The sequence below is a fragment of the Triticum aestivum genome, chromosome 6B, assembly GCF_018294505.1.
Source record: "Triticum aestivum cultivar Chinese Spring chromosome 6B, IWGSC CS RefSeq v2.1, whole genome shotgun sequence".
In the NCBI taxonomy this organism is placed as follows: Eukaryota; Viridiplantae; Streptophyta; class Magnoliopsida; order Poales; family Poaceae; genus Triticum; species Triticum aestivum.
In genome coordinates, this window is record NC_057810.1 from 630,060,834 (window position 1) to 630,075,324 (window position 14,491).

Consider the following 14,491-nt stretch of genomic DNA (forward strand, 5'->3'; position numbering starts at 1 on the left):
TAAAAATGACCTATTTAACCTAGGATAGCTCTAAAATGACCTATACTTAGCATCTTTTCCTCAAAAAAGACTTGATATGCTTAGCTAGCTCTAAAATGATATAGTATGCTTAAGAAATGACATATTTTAGGTCCTAAATGACTTCATATGCTTAGCTAGCTCCAAAATGACATAATAACCTTACTTAGCTTCAAAATGACCTATTCAACCCAGGCTAGCTCTAAAATGACCTATACTTAGCATTTTTCCTCCAAAATGACTTAATATGCTTAGCTAGCTCAGAAATTACATAATAAGCTTAATTAGCTCCAAAATGACCTATTTAACCTAGGATAGCTCTAAAATGACCTATACTTAGCATTTTTTCCTTCAAAATGACTTAATATGCTTAGCTAGCTTAAAAATGAGCTATACTTAGAATCTTTTCCTCCAAAATTAGTTAATATGCTTAACTAGCTCTAAAATGACATAATATGCTTAAGAAATGACATAGTTTATCTCCTAAATGACTTCACATGCTTAGCTAGCTCCAAAATGACATAATAAGCTTAATTAGCTTCAAAATGATGTATTTAACCTAGGATAGCTCTAAAATGACCTATACTTAGCATTTTTCCTCCAAAATGACTTAATATGCTTAGCTAGCATAAAAATGACCTATTTAACCTAGGATAGCTCTAAAATGACCTATACTTAGCATCTTTTCCTCAAAAAAGACTTAATATGCTTAGCTAGCTCTAAAATGATATAGTATGCTTAAGAAATGACATATTTTAGGTCCTAAATGACTTCATATGCTTAGCTAGCTCCAAAATGATATAATAACCTTACTTAGCTTCAAAATGACCTATTCAACCTAGGCTAGCTCTAAAATGACCTATACTTAGCATTTTTTTCCTCCAAAATGACTTAATATGCTTAGCTAGCTCAAAATTACATAATAAGCTTAATTAGCTCCAAAATGACCTATTTAACCTAGGATCACTCTAAAATGACCTATACTTAGCATTTTTTCCTCCAAAATGATTAATATGCTTAGCTAGCTCAAAAATTACATAATAAGCTTAATTAGCTCCAAAATGACCTATTTAACCTAGGATAGCTCTAAAATGACCTATACTTAGCATTTTTTCCTTCAAAATGACTTAATATGCTTAGCTAGCATAAAAATGACCTATTTAACCTAGGATAGCTCTAAAATGACCTATACTTAGCATCTTTTCCTCAAAAAAGACTTAATATGCTTAGCTAGCTCTAAAATGATATAGTATGCTTAAGAAATGACATATTTTAGGTCCTAAATGACTTCATATGCTTAGCTAGCTCCAAAATGACATAATAACCTTACTTAGCTTCAAAACGACCTATTCAACCCACGCTAGCTCTAAAATGACCTATACTTAGCATTTTTTCCTCCAAAATGACTTAATATGCTTAGCTAGCTCAGAAATTACATAATAAGCTTAATTAGCTCCAAAATGACCTGTTTAACCTAGGATAGCTCTAAAATGACCTATACTTAGCATTTTTTCCTTCAAAATGACTTAATATGCTTAGCTAGCTTAAAACTGAGCTATACCTAGAATCTTTTCCTCCAAAATTAGTTAATATGCTTAACTAGCTCTAAAATGACATAATATGCTTAAGAAATGACATAGTTTAGCCCCTAAATGACTTCACATGCTTACCTAGCTCCAAAATGACATAATAAGCTTAATTAGCTCCAAAATGATGTATTTAACCTAGGATAGCTCTAAAATGACCTATACTTAGCATTTTTCCTCCAAAATGACTTAATATGCTTAGCTAGCATAAAAATGACCTATTTAACCTAGGATAGCTCTAAAATGACCTATACTTAGCATCTTTTCCTCAAAAAAGACTTAATATGCTAAGCTAGCTCTAAAATGATATAGTATGCTTAAGAAATGATATATTTTAGGTCCTAAATGACTTCATATGCTTAGCTAGCTCCAAAATGACAAAATAACCTTACTTAGCTTCAAAATGACCTATTCAACCCAGGCTAGCTCTAAAATGACCTATACTTAGCATTTTTTCCTCCAAAATGACTTAATATGCTTAGCTAGCTCAAAAATTACATAATAAGCTTAATTAGCTCCAAAATGACCTATTTAAGCTAGGATAGCTCTAAAATGACCTATACTTAGCATTTTTTCCTTCAAAATGACTTAATATGCTTAGCTAGTTTAAAAATGACCTATACTTAGAATCTTTTCCTCCAAAATTAGTTAATATGCTTAACTAGCTCTAAAATGACATAATATGCTTAAGAAATGACATAGTTTAGCTCCTAAATGACTTCACATGCTTAGCTAGCTCCAAAATGACATAATAAGCTTAATTAGCTCCAAAATGACATATTTAACCTAGGATAGCTCTAAAATGACCTATACTTAGCATTTTTCCTCCAAAATGACTTAATATGCTTAGCTAGCATAAAAATGACCTATTTAACCTAGGATAGCTCTAAAATGACCTATACTTAGCATCTTTTCCTCAAAAAAGACTTAATATGCTTAGCTAGCTCTAAAATGATATAGTATGCTTAAGAAATGACATATTTTAGGTCCTAAATGACTTCATATGCTTAGCTAGCTCCAAAATGACATAATAACCTTACTTAGCTTCAAAATGACCTATTCAACCTAGGCTAGCTCTAAAATGACCTATACTTAGCATTTTTTCCTCCAAAATGACTTAATATGCTTAGCTAGCTCAAAATTACATAATAAGCTTAATTAGCTCCAAAATGACCTATTTAACCTAGGATAGCTCTAAAATGACCTATACTTAACATTTTTTCCTTCAAAATGACTTAATATGCTTAGCTAGTTTAAAAATGACCTATACTTAGAATCTTTTCCTCCAAAATTAGTTAATATGCTTAACTAGCTCTAAAATGACATAATATGCTTAAGAAATGACATAGTTTAGCTCCTAAATGACTTCACATGCTTAGCTAGCTCCAAAATGACATAATAAGCTTAATTAGCTCCAAAATGACATATTTAACCTAGGATAGCTCTAAAATGACCTATACTTAGCATTTTTCCTCCAAAATGACTTAATATGCTTAGCTAGCATAAAAATGACCTATTTAACCTAGGATAGCTCTAAAATGACCTATACTTAGCATCTTTTCCTCAAAAAAGACTTGATATGCTTAGCTAGCTCTAAAATGATATAGTATGCTTAAGAAATGACATATTTTAGGTCCTAAATGACTTCAAATGCTTAGCTAGCTCCAAAATGACATAATAACCTTACTTAGCTTCAAAATGACCTATTCAACCCAGGCTAGCTCTAAAATGACCTATACTTAGCATTTTTCCTCCAAAATGACTTAATATGCTTAGCTAGCTCAGAAATTACATAATAAGCTTAATTAGCTCCAAAATGACCTATTTAACCTAGGATAGCTCTAAAATGACCTATACTTAGCATTTTTTCCTTCAAAATGACTTAATATGCTTAGCTAGCTTAAAAATGAGCTATCCTTAGAATCTTTTCCTCCAAAATTAGTTAATATGCTTAACTAGCTCTAAAATGACATAATATGCTTAAGAAATGACATAGTTTAGCCCCTAAATGACTTCACATGCTTAGCTAGCTCCAAAATGACATAATAAGCTTAATTAGCTCCAAAATGATGTATTTAACCTAGGATAGCTCTAAAATGACCTATACTTAGCATTTTTCCTCCAAAATGACTTAATATGCTTAGCTAGCATAAAAATGACCTATTTAACCTAGGATAGCTCTAAAATGACCTATACTTAGCATCTTTTCCTCAAAAAAGACTTAATATGCTAAGCTAGCTCTAAAATGATATAGTATGCTTAAGAAATGACATATTTTAGGTCCTAAATGACTTCATATGCTTAGCTAGCTCCAAAATGACATAATAATCTTACTTAGCTTCAAAATGACCTATTCAACCCAGGCTAGCTCTAAAATGACCTATACTTAGCATTTTTTCCTCCAAAATGACTTAAATGCTTAGCTAGCTCAAAAATTACATAATAAGCTTAATTAGCTCCAAAATGACCTATTTAACCTAGGATAGCTCTAAAATGACCTATACTTAGCATTTTTTCCTTCAAAATGACTTAATATGCTTAGCTAGTTTAAAAATGACCTATACTTAGAATCTTTTCCTCCAAAATTAGTTAATATGCTTAACTAGCTCTAAAATGACATAATATGCTTAAGAAATGACGTAGTTTAGCTCCTAAATGACTTCACATGCTTAGCTAGCTCCAAAATGACATAATAAGCTTAATTAGCTCCAAAATGACATATTTAACCTAGGATAGCTCTAAAATGACCTATACTTAGAATTTTTCCTCCAAAATGACTTAATATGCTTAGCTAGCATAAAAATGACCTATTTAACCTAGGATAGCTCTAAAATGACCTATACTTAGCATCTTTTCCTCAAAAAGGACTTAATATGCTCAGCTAGCTCTAAAATGATATAGTATGCTTAAGAAATGACATATTTTAGGTCCTAAATGACTTCATATGCTTAGCCAGCTCCAAAATGACATAATAACCTTACTTAGCTTCAAAATGACCTATTCAACCTAGACTAGCTCTAAAATGACCTATACTTAGCATTTTTTCCTCCAAAATGACTTAATATGCTTAGCTAGCTCAAAAATTACATAATAAGCTTAATTAGCTCCAAAATGACCTATTTAACCTAGGATCGCTCTAAAATGACCTATACTTAGCATTTTTTCCTCCAAAATGACTTAATATGCTTAGCTAGCTTCAAAATGACCTATACTTAGAATCTTTTCCTCCAAAATTAGTTAATATGCTTAACTAGCTCTAAAATGACATAATATGCTTAAGAAATGACATAGTTTAGCTCCTAAATGACTTCACATGCTTAGCTAGCTCCAAAATGACATAATAAGCTTAATTAGCTCCAAAATGACATATTTAACCTAGGATCGCTCTAAAATGACCTATACTTAGCATTTTTCCTCCAAAATGACTTAATATGCTTAGCTAGCATAAAAATGACCTATTTAACCTAGGATAGCTCTAAAATGACCTATACTTAGCATCTTTTCCTCAAAAAGGACTTAATATGCTCAGCTAGCTCTAAAATGATATAGTATGCTTAAGAAATGACATATTTTAGGTCCTAAATGACTTCATATGCTTAGCCAGCTCCAAAATGACATAATAACCTTACTTAGCTTCAAAATGACCTATTCAACCTAGACTAGCTCTAAAATGACCTATACTTAGCATTTTTTCCTCCAAAATGACTTAATATGCTTAGCTAGCTCAAAAATTACATAATAAGCTTAATTAGCTCCAAAATGACCTATTTAACCTAGGATCGCTCTAAAATGACCTATACTTAGCATTTTTTCCTCCAAAATGACTTAATATGCTTAGCTAGCTTCAAAATGACCTATACTTAGAATCTTTTCCTCCAAAATTAGTTAATATGCTTAACTAGCTCTAAAATGACATAATATGCTTAAGAAATGACATAGTTTAGCTCCTAAATGACTTCACATGCTTAGCTAGCTCCAAAATGACATAATAAGCTTAATTAGCTCCAAAATGACATATTTAACCTAGGATCGCTCTAAAATGACCTATACTTAGCATTTTTCCTCCAAAATGACTTAATATGCTTAGCTAGCATAAAAATGACCTATTTAACCTAGGATAGCTCTAAAATGACCTATACTTAGCATCTTTTCCTCAAAAAGGACTTAATATGCTCAGCTAGCTCTAAAATGATATAGTATGCTTAAGAAATGACATATTTTAGGTCCTAAATGACTTCATATGCTTAGCCAGCTCCAAAATGACATAATAACCTTACTTAGCTTCAAAATGACCTATTCAACCTAGACTAGCTCTAAAATGACCTATACTTAGCATTTTTTCCTCCAAAATGACTTAATATGCTTAGCTAGCTCAAAAATTACATAATAAGCTTAATTAGCTCCAAAATGACCTATTTAACCTAGGATCGCTCTAAAATGACCTATACTTAGCATTTTTTCCTCCAAAATGACTTAATATGCTTAGCTAGCTTCAAAATGACCTATACTTAGAATCTTTTCCTCCAAAATTAGTTAATATGCTTAACTAGCTCTAAAATGACATAATATGCTTAAGAAATGACATAGTTTAGCTCCTAAATGACTTCACATGCTTAGCTAGCTCCAAAATGACATAATAAGCTTAATTAGCTCCAAAATGACATAATAACCTTACTTAGCTTCAAAATGACCTATTCAACCTAGACTAGCTCTAAAATGACCTATACTTAGCATTTTTTCCTTCAAAATGACTTAATATGCTTAGCTAGTTTAAAAATGACCTATACTTAGAATCTTTTCCTCCAAAATTAGTTAATATGCTTAACTAGCTCTAAAATGACATAATATGCTTAAGAAATGACATAGTTTAGCTCCTAAATGACTTCACATGCTTAGCTAGCTCCAAAATGACATAATAAGCTTAATTAGCTCCAAAATGACATATTTAACCTAGGATAGCTCTAAAATGACCTATACTTAGCATTTTTCCTCCAAAATGACTTATTATGCTTAGCTAGCATAAAAATGACCTATTTAACCTAGGATAGCTCTAAAATGACCTATACTTAGCATCTTTTCCTCAAAAAAGACTTAATATGCTTAGCTAGCTCTAAAATGATATAGTATGCTTAAGAAATGACATATTTTAGGTCCTAAATGACTTCATATGCTTAGCTAGCTCCAAAATGACATAATAACCTTACTTAACTTCAAAATGACCTATTCAACCTAGGCTAGCTCTAAAATGACCTATACTTAGCATTTTTTCCTCCAAAATGACTTAATATGCTTAGCTAGCTCAAAATTACATAACAAGCTTAATTAGCTCCAAAATGACCTATTTAACCTAGGATCGCTCTAAAATGACCTATACTTAGCATTTTTTCCTCCAAAATGACTTAATATGCTTAGCTAGCTCAAAAATTACATAATAAGCTTAATTAGCTCCAAAATGACCTATTTAACCTAGGATAGCTCTAAAATGACCTATACTTAGCATTTTTTCCTTCAAAATGACTTAATATGCTTAGTTAGTTTAAAAATGACCTATACTTAGAATCTTTTCCTCCAAAATTAGTTAATATTCTTAACTAGCTCTAAAATGACATAGTTTAGCTCCTAAATGACTTCACGTGCTTAGCTAGCTCCAAAATGACATAATAAGCTTAATTAGCTCCAAAATGACATATTTAACCTAGGATAGCTCTAAAATGACCTATACTTAGCATTTTTCCTGCAAAATGACTTAATATGCTTAGCTAGCATAAAAATGACCTATTTAACCTAGGATAGCACTAAAATGACCTATACTTAGCATCTTTTCCTCGAAAAACACTTAATATGCTTAGCTAGCTCTAAAATGATATAGTATGCTTAAGAAATGACATATTTTAGGTCCTAAATGACTTCATATGCTTAGCCAGCTCCAAAATGACATAATAACCTTACTTAGTTTCAAAATGACCTATTCAACCTAGACTAGCTCTAAAATGACCTATACTTAGCATTTTTTCCTCCAAAATGACTTAATATGCTTAGCTAGCTCAAAATTACATAATAAGCTTAATTAGCTCCAAAATGACTTAATATGCTTAGCTAGCTCAAAATTACATAATAAGCTTAATTAGCTCCAAAATGACCTATTTAACCTAGGATCGCTCTAAAATGACCTGTACTTAGCATTTTTTCCTCAAAAATGACTTAATATGCTTAGCTAGCTTCAAAATGACCTATACTTAGAATCTTTTCCTCCAAAATTAGTTAATATGCTTAACTAGCTCTAAAATGACATAATATGCTTAAGAAATGACATAGTTTAGCTCCTAAATGACTTCACATGCTTAGCTAGCTCCAAAATGACATAATAAGCTTAATTAGCTCCAAAATGACATATTTAACCTAGGATCGCTCTAAAATGACCTATACTTAGCATTTTTCCTCCAAAATGACTTAATATGCTTAGCTAGCATAAAAATGACCTATTTAACCTAGGATAGCTCTAAAATGACCTATACTTAGCATCTTTTCCTCAAAAAGGACTTAATATGCTCAGCTAGCTCTAAAATGATATAGTATGCTTAAGAAATGACATATTTTAGGTCCTAAATGACTTCATATGCTTAGCCAGCTCCAAAATGACATAATAACCTTACTTAGCTTCAAAATGACCTATTCAACCTAGACTAGCTCTAAAATGACCTATACTTAGCATTTTTTCCTCCAAAATGACTTAATATGCTTAGCTAGCTCAAAAATTACATAATAAGCTTAATTAGCTCCAAAATGACCTATTTAACCTAGGATCGCTCTAAAATGACCTATACTTAGCATTTTTTCCTCCAAAATGACTTAATATGCTTAGCTAGCTTCAAAATGACCTATACTTAGAATCTTTTCCTCCAAAATTAGTTAATATGCTTAACTAGCTCTAAAATGACATAATATGCTTAAGAAATGACATAGTTTAGCTCCTAAATGACTTCACATGCTTAGCTAGCTCCAAAATGACATAATAAGCTTAATTAGCTCCAAAATGACATAATAACCTTACTTAGCTTCAAAATGACCTATTCAACCTAGACTAGCTCTAAAATGACCTATACTTAGCATTTTTTCCTTCAAAATGACTTAATATGCTTAGCTAGTTTAAAAATGACCTATACTTAGAATCTTTTCCTCCAAAATTAGTTAATATGCTTAACTAGCTCTAAAATGACATAATATGCTTAAGAAATGACATAGTTTAGCTCCTAAATGACTTCACATGCTTAGCTAGCTCCAAAATGACATAATAAGCTTAATTAGCTCCAAAATGACATATTTAACCTAGGATAGCTCTAAAATGACCTATACTTAGCATTTTTCCTCCAAAATGACTTATTATGCTTAGCTAGCATAAAAATGACCTATTTAACCTAGGATAGCTCTAAAATGACCTATACTTAGCATCTTTTCCTCAAAAAAGACTTAATATGCTTAGCTAGCTCTAAAATGATATAGTATGCTTAAGAAATGACATATTTTAGGTCCTAAATGACTTCATATGCTTAGCTAGCTCCAAAATGACATAATAACCTTACTTAACTTCAAAATGACCTATTCAACCTAGGCTAGGTCTAAAATGACCTATACTTAGCATTTTTTCCTCCAAAATGACTTAATATGCTTAGCTAGCTCAAAATTACATAACAAGCTTAATTAGCTCCAAAATGACCTATTTAACCTAGGATCGCTCTAAAATGACCTATACTTAGCATTTTTTCCTCCAAAATGACTTAATATGCTTAGCTAGCTCAAAAATTACATAATAAGCTTAATTAGCTCCAAAATGACCTATTTAACCTAGGATAGCTCTAAAATGACCTATACTTAGCATTTTTTCCTTCAAAATGACCTAATATGCTTAGTTAGTTTAAAAATGACCTATACTTAGAATCTTTTCCTCCAAAATTAGTTAATATTCTTAACTAGCTCTAAAATGACATAGTTTAGCTCCTAAATGACTTCACGTGCTTAGCTAGCTCCAAAATGACATAATAAGCTTAATTAGCTCCAAAATGACATATTTAACCTAGGATAGCTCTAAAATGACCTATACTTAGCATTTTTCCTGCAAAATGACTTAATATGCTTAGCTAGCATAAAAATGACCTATTTAACCTAGGATAGCACTAAAATGACCTATACTTAGCATCTTTTCCTCAAAAAACACTTAATATGCTTAGCTAGCTCTAAAATGATATAGTATGCTTAAGAAATGACATATTTTAGGTCCTAAATGACTTCATATGCTTAGCCAGCTCCAAAATGACATAATAACCTTACTTAGTTTCAAAATGACCTATTCAACCTAGACTAGCTCTAAAATGACCTATACTTAGCATTTTTTCCTCCAAAATGACTTAATATGCTTAGCTAGCTCAAAATTACATAATAAGCTTAATTAGCTCCAAAATGACTTAATATGCTTAGCTAGCTCAAAATTACATAATAAGCTTAATTAGCTCCAAAATGACCTATTTAACCTAGGATCGCTCTAAAATGACCTGTACTTAGCATTTTTTCCTCAAAAATGACTTAATATGCTTAGCTAGCTTCAAAATGACCTATACTTAGAATCTTTTCCTCCAAAATTAGTTAATATGCTTAACTAGCTCTAAAATGACATAATATGCTTAAGAAATGACATAGTTTAGCTCCTAAATGACTTCACATGCTTAGCTAGCTCCAAAATGACATAATAAGCTTAATTAGCTCCAAAATGACATATTTAACCTAGGATCGCTCTAAAATGACCTATACTTAGCATTTTTCCTCCAAAATGACTTAATATGCTTAGCTAGCATAAAAATGACCTATTTAACCTAGGATAGCTCTAAAATGACCTATACTTAGCATCTTTTCCTCAAAAAGGACTTAATATGCTCAGCTAGCTCTAAAATGATATAGTATGCTTAAGAAATGACATATTTTAGGTCCTAAATGACTTCATATGCTTAGCCAGCTCCAAAATGACATAATAACCTTACTTAGCTTCAAAATGACCTATTCAACCTAGACTAGCTCTAAAATGACCTATACTTAGCATTTTTTCCTCCAAAATGACTTAATATGCTTAGCTAGCTCAAAAATTACATAATAAGCTTAATTAGCTCCAAAATGACCTATTTAACCTAGGATCGCTCTAAAATGACCTATACTTAGCATTTTTTCCTCCAAAATGACTTAATATGCTTAGCTAGCTTCAAAATGACCTATACTTAGAATCTTTTCCTCCAAAATTAGTTAATATGCTTAACTAGCTCTAAAATGACATAATATGCTTAAGAAATGACATAGTTTAGCTCCTAAATGACTTCACATGCTTAGCTAGCTCCAAAATGACATAATAAGCTTAATTAGCTCCAAAATGACATATTTAACCTAGGATAGCTCTAAAATGACCTATACTTAGCATTTTTCCTCCAAAATGACTTAATATGCTTAGCTAGCATAAAAATGACCTATTTAACCTAGGATAGCTCTAAAATGACCTATACTTAGCATCTTTTCCTCAAAAAAGACTTAATATGCTAAGCTAGCTCTAAAATGATATAGTATGCTTAAGAAATGACATATTTTAGGTCCTAAATGACTTCATATGCTTAGCTAGCTCCAAAATGACATAATAACCTTACTTAGCTTCAAAATGACCTATTCAACCCAGGCTAGCTCTAAAATGACCTATACTTAGCATTTTTTCCTCCAAAATGACTTAATATGCTTAGCTAGCTCAAAAATTACATAATAAGCTTAATTAGCTCCAAAATGACCTATTTAACCTAGGATAGCTCTAAAATGACCTATACTTAGCATTTTTTCCTTCAAAATGACTTAATATGCTTAGCTAGCTTAAAAATGACCTATACTTAGAATATTTTCTTCCAAAATTAGTTAATATGCTTAACTAGCTCTAAAATGACCTAATATACTTAAGAAATGACATAGTTTAGCTCCTAAATGACTTCACATGCTTAGCTAGCTCCAAAATGACATAATAAGCTTAATTAGCTCCAAAATGACATATTTAACCTAGGATAGCTCTAAAATGACCTATACTTAGCATTTTTCCTCCAAAATGACTTAATATGCTTAGCTAGCATAAAAATGACCTATTTAACCTAGGATAGCTCTAAAATGACCTATGCTTAGCATCTTTTCCTCAAAAAGGACTTAATATGCTCAGCTAGCTCTAAAATGATATAGTATGCTTAAGAAATGACATATTTTAGGTCCTAAATGACTTCATATGCTTAGCTAGCTCCAAAATGACATAATAACCTTACTTAGCTTCAAAATGACCTATTCAACCCAGGCTAGCTCTAAAATGACCTATACTTAGCATTTTTTCCTCCAAAATGACTTAATATGCTTAGCTAGCTCAGAAATTACATAATAAGCTTAATTAGCTCCAAAATGACCTATTTAACCTAGGATAGCTCTAAAATGACCTATACTTAGCATTTTTTCCTTCAAAATGACTTAATATGCTTAGCTAGCTTAAAAATGACCTATACTTAGAATCTTTTCCTCCAAAATTAGTTAATATGCTTAACTAGCTCTAAAATGACATAATATACTTAAGAAATGACATAGTTTAGCTCCTAAATGACTTCACATGCTTAGCTAGCTCCAAAATGACATAATAAACTTAATTAGCTCCAAAATGATATATTTAACCTAGGATAGCTCTAAAATGACCTATACTTAGCATTTTTCCTCCAAAATGACTTAATATGCTTAGCTAGCATAAAAATGACCTATTTAACCTAGGATAGCTCTAAAATGACCTATACTTAGCATCTTTTCCTCAAAAAAGACTTAATATGCTTAGCTAGCTCTAAAATGATATAGTATGCTTAAGAAATGACATATTTTAGGTCCTAAATGACTTCATGTGCTTAGCTAGCTCCAAAGTGACATAATAACCTTACTTAGCTTCAAAATGACCGATTCAACCTAGGCTAGCTCTAAAATGACCTATACTTAGCATTTTTTCTTCCAAAATGACTTAATATGCTTAGCTAGCTCAAAAATTACATAATAAGCTTAATTAGCTCCAAAATGACCTATTTAACCTAGGATAGCTCTAAAATGACCTATACTTAGCATTTTTTTCCTTCAAAATGACTTAATATGCTTAGTTAGTTTAAAAATGACCTATACTTAGAATCTTTTCCTCCAAAATTAGTTAATATGCTTAACTAGCTCTAAAATGACATAGTTTAGCTCCTAAATGACTTCACATGCTTAGCTGGAACCAAAATGACATAATAAGCTTAATTAGATCCAAAATGACATATTTAACCTAGGATAGCTCTAAAATGACCTATACTTAGCATTTTCCCTCCAAAATGACTTAATATGCTTAGCTAGCATAAAAATGACCTATTTAACCTAGGATAGCTCTAAAATGACCTATACTTAGCATCTTTTCCTCAAAAAACACTTAATATGCTTAGCTAGCTCTAAAATGATATAGTATGCTTAAGAAATGACATATTTTAGGTCCTAAATGACTTCATATGCTTAGCCAGCTCCAAAATGACATAATAACCTTACTTAGCTTCAAAATGACCTATTCAACCTAGACTAGCTCTAAAATGACCTATACTTAGCATTTTTTCCTCCAAAATGACTTAATATGCTTAGCTAGCTCAAAATTACATAATAAGCTTAATTAGCTCCAAAATGACCTATTTAACCTAGGATCGCTCTAAAATGACCTGTACTTAGCATTTTTTCCTCAAAAATGACTTAATATGCTTAGCTAGCTTCAAAATGACCTATACTTAGAATCTTTTCCTCCAAAATTAGTTAATATGCTTAACTAGCTCTAAAATGACATAATATGCTTAAGAAATGACATAGTTTAGCTCCTAAATGACTTCACATGCTTAGCTAGCTCCAAAATGACATAATAAGCTTAATTAGCTCCAAAATGACATATTTAACCTAGGATCGCTCTAAAATGACCTATACTTAGCATTTTTCCTCCAAAATGACTTAATATGCTTAGCTAGCATAAAAATGACCTATTTAACCTAGGATAGCTCTAAAATGACCTATACTTAGCATCTTTTCCTCAAAAAGGACTTAATATGCTCAGCTAGCTCTAAAATGATATAGTATGCTTAAGAAATGACATATTTTAGGTCCTAAATGACTTCATATGCTTAGCTAGCTCCAAAATGACATAATAACCTTACTTAACTTCAAAATGACCTATTCAACCCAGGCTAGCTCTAAAATGACCTATACTTAGCATTTTTTTCCTCCAAAATGACTTAATATGCTTAGCTAGCTCAAAAATTACATAATAAGCTTAATTACCTCCAAAATGACCTATTTAACCTAGGATAGCTCTAAAATGACCTATACTTAGCATTTTTTCCTTCAAAATGACTTAATATGCTTAGCTAGCTTAAAAATGACCTATACTTAGAATATTTTCCTCCAAAATTAGTTAATATGCTTAACTAGCTCTAAAATGACATAATATACTTAAGAAATGACATAGTTTAGCTCCTAAATGACTTCACATGCTTAGCTAGCTCCAAAATGACATAATAAGCTTAATTAGCTCCAAAATGACATATTGAACCTAGGATAGCTCTAAAATGACCTATACTTAACATTTTTCCTCCAAAATGACTTAATATGCTTAGCTAGCTCAAAATTACATAATAAGCTTAATTAGCTCCAAAATGACCTATTTAACCTAGGATCGCTCTAAAATGACCTGTACTTAGCATTTTTTCCTCAAAAATGACTTAATGTGCTTAGCTAGCTTCAAAATGACCTATACTTAGAATCTTTTCCTCCAAAATTAGTTAATATGCTTAACT